Source organism: Arachis duranensis, chromosome 6, assembly GCF_000817695.3.
Source record: "Arachis duranensis cultivar V14167 chromosome 6, aradu.V14167.gnm2.J7QH, whole genome shotgun sequence".
NCBI classification, from domain to species: domain Eukaryota; kingdom Viridiplantae; phylum Streptophyta; class Magnoliopsida; order Fabales; family Fabaceae; genus Arachis; species Arachis duranensis.
In genome coordinates this window covers 93,236,387-93,240,514 of record NC_029777.3, presented here as the reverse complement: position 1 = coordinate 93,240,514, position 4,128 = coordinate 93,236,387, and positions in this window count along the sequence as shown.

The following is a 4,128-nucleotide window of genomic DNA, read 5'->3' as shown; positions in this document are numbered from 1 at the left end:
ACACCGTGTCAGAACTGTGAATACACCCATAGATATGATACAAATACACCCAATCATGTCTAATATGATACACCCGAACCCCAACAACTTAACTACAGAATGACCTTTAAAGCCATAAACTGTCAATACACAGGCTGCAGAATACACCATGTGAAAAACTAAAAACACACCCAATCATGTCTGATATAATAACAACAACTCAATTAAAAATAACAAAAAACCAGTAAAGTGTATATACACCCACACTTCTAGCTAAAATACACCCAAAGTAGAATTGATCTACACCCGAGCGTCTGCTATAAATTCCAGGTAATTAATCACAACTAATATATTGAATCGACAGATTCATGTTAACGTGTTACTTTCACAGTCAATGTTCAGCAATTTTTAAACTACACAATGCTATACAAATTACTGTAAATCAAACCTCAGGAACTTCGTTAGATTCAAATTCATAATCCACTTCGCCTGGATTCAGCAGACAATCTGAGCTTGAATGATCCATTATCTTCAAAACGAGTTCAAACTTTGATTTCAGAAAACAACAAATCAAAAGAGAAAACGAAGCTCGAGTTGCAGAGAGAGAAAAAGGTAACGTAAACGAAGAACATACCAGTGAGAAAAGGAGAGGAAAAGATCGATGGAGAAGAATGAGGGAAGACGCGCGAGAAGAAGAACAACCAAATCTCAAAATAACGAAAACGAAGAAAGAAACAAATATTTTAAATTTGGAAGTTAGATATACGCGGGATGTTATATAGCGTGTGTAATCAACGTACGTGGAACAGCGCGTATTTTGATTTTATTGTTTAATAAACTTGTAAAGCATACAAGCCCTAATGGCTTGTATGCAGAGCTTTTCCGCAAATTTTATGCATTGATTTTGTCAATATAGCTCTACTCCTAGCATGTTTCCAAAATGCAGTTCTTGTCATCAACTTCAATTTGATAGAAGAAATTTCGATTCTATGCCATCCTAAGAAATATGCAAGAAAGGTTTAGCAATGTCTTTTTCCCGAACACTGATAATTTATTCAATTTCAAATGACCATTAGATTCATGCACAAGGGTTTGGAAGGTCTAAATTGGTCTCACCAGCCTTGTCGTTCACCTCAATAGCGTGCATTGTTCTCTGTTGAGCATTCTCACAGGGATTATGCTAGATAATTAATGATTTTCTTAAACAACATAAACAACAAACCTTAAAATTAGTTCAATTAAACTAAAATACACTACACTTTAATTTTGTCCCCCAAGATTAATTTACATTTTTAATCTTATTGTTCATATTGTTCAACAATATTATTATCTACCTATATTTTTCCTTCTCACCGTCTTCAAAGGAGATGCAAGCTTCAAGCATTGAATGCGGTGCATTATAAATTTAAGAAATAGCCTCCAAACTACCTATATTAAATGTGCACGACATGTAGTACATATATATTTTTGGAAAAATTTAAGGTATAGAAGTCACTTTAAATGCCAAGCATATTTACCATTCAAAAGTTACATCTTAGAGAAAAATACAAATAGGATGTTGATTTTTTAATCCATGGATATTTAAACTTTTGAAAATTTAAAAATACATTTAAGTATCTAATCTTTTCAAAATCTGGACACGATTCTTAAGTCTAATTTGTTTCATTTTAAAAATCTTTTCACGTGTATATCCATATATTGGTCAGATCAGTATAATAGAAGTTATCGGAATTTTTTCACAAAAATTTGCCATAATAAAAAAGGAGGAACAAGCACATTTGGAGAGCACAGTACAATGATAATTTACTTTACTGGCGAGGTCTCTGGTTCAAGTCCAGAATAGTCCAACTATGCCAAGGAAAAGAATGCCAAGAAAAAGAATAGAAGACTGACTCCTTCATGCATGCTCTACTTGACTCAGGAGATATAACTCAGTTGGTAGAGTTCTGCTCTTGTAATTGGGTCGTTGTGAGTACGGATTGGATGTCTAATTGTTTGGACAATAATGATAATTTTTTATATTTGAACCTGTGGTAGCTCACTTTTTCTAAACAATGGGAAAGAGAAAGATGACCAAAATATGTCATTGAAAGACTTGGCCGATATAATGGAAGCCATGTTTGATTTGTCCGGTTGAATCTTACATATTCAAGTGAACAAAGACATCGATGTATCTAGATTTAGAGAAAATAAAAAATTTAAATATATTTTTAAATTTTCGAAAATTTAAATGTCTAAAGAATCTATTTGTCATTTTTTCTACATTTTAAAATGTGAATGGTCTTGGTCGAGTGGGTGGAATCATTGGTCTTGCGTGGTTGCGGACCGGTTATATGAGTATCCCATAAAGGAGGATCATTATTTTACATGAAAGGTTTTGGTTTTGGCCCGGCTATTGTGTTTTAGCTGAGCTTTGGTGTTAGCGTAGTTATGTAGCGGGCTAAGAGAGGTTTTGGTTTTGGCCCAAGCATAATGAGTGTTGAAGAAGTTGTTTGGTTTCTTTAGGCTCGGTCAAAATTTTTTCCCAAAAGTTATTTTTGAATACAGTGGATCATTTGAGCAACTAATTTTGAAAGAAATAATTGTGTAACTTAAAAACCGTGTTCCTTGCAATGGTGTCTCATTGTTAGAAAAAAAAAAAGAAAAAAAAGAAAGAAAGTTAAAGCCGAAAACATTTGAGGACTCCAAATTAAATAATTGGGAGTAATATGTTTATTTGATGTAGTAAGGTCCGCTAAAGCGAATAGGAAAAAAAGGGAATGCCAATGTATGGTTAATTGACGTCAAATTTTCCTGCATAAAGAGATGCAATTCAATTGTCCCCCATAAGATGTAAAAAAATTTGAAAAGTGATTTCGTTGTGCTTGTTTGACGTTGTTGTGGCTGTGCTTGAATAGGTGGAAGTGTCATCAAGAATAATGAGTAGTGTTCTTGTCCGGAACCCTTCTCCAAAGTTTAGCTCGGCAGCACCAAAAAAACCTTCAATTCCAGGGTTCTGGTAGCCGCTTCAAGTTTCTCGGAGTCTCAATCCGTGCGTCAGACTTATAAAAAGTACTTTAACGCTTAATTTATAAAATTAAATATTAAAAGTAGACTTATTCATCAATCAATAATTAATTAATTATTTAACAAGAATAATAAATACAATTATTTTTGAATGAGTTTTGAATATGATAAAAAATTATTTAGAAATATAAATATGAATTTAAACAAAATTTAGATGTGTATTAAAAATATTGTATATTATTTTATTATTTTAAATATATTAAAAAATTATTTATGTTAAAAAAATATAAACACAGATTTAAAAAAATTTTGGATATGTAACAAAAATATTTTGTTATGATTTTAGATGTGTTATGATCATATATAAAATAATAAAAAACTACAACAAAAATAATTACCTAAGAAAGAAAAAAGAAATAATATTTAAATACAAGTACATAAAACTAAAATATAATTGAATACTGAAAAAAGAAGGTGATATTATTCGGATCCAAGTAAATATCAATGGTCTATAATACTTTTACATCATAAGAAAGAATTATAAAAGAAATGCGTCCAATAATTTAAATACATATCGAAATAAAATAATAAAATAACAATATAAAAATTATCAAAGAAGCATTATTTAGTGCGCACCAAGAAGCAAAGCAACACAAAACTAGTGTGTTTATGTGAACCAAGTTTGTGCACCAATGAATCATAGATACTGACACAAGGATAGGTAACAGATACGACGGACACAGAATATGCAGATACATTATTTAATTTTTTATAAGATACGGAGATAGTATTTTAATATTTTATTCAAATTAAAATATAAATTATATATTTTAGTTATTTTTAATTATATAAAATATTTAAAATAATTTTTTACATTAATAAATGATTTTATATATATTATTTTTAAACTTATTTTAAAATTAAGAATAAAATTGGATACGATTGACATATGATGATATTTAAGTGTACTTAAATGTATCTAAAAAAAATATTTTGTATTTTTTATTAAAACACGATTAAACACGAAAAATATGTGTATTAGACAAGTATCGAATAAGTGTCGTATCCAGAAAATATTTGACACGCAGACATAACAACTCAAAAAAGTATTCGTATTCCATAGTTGCGCACAAATAATGAATA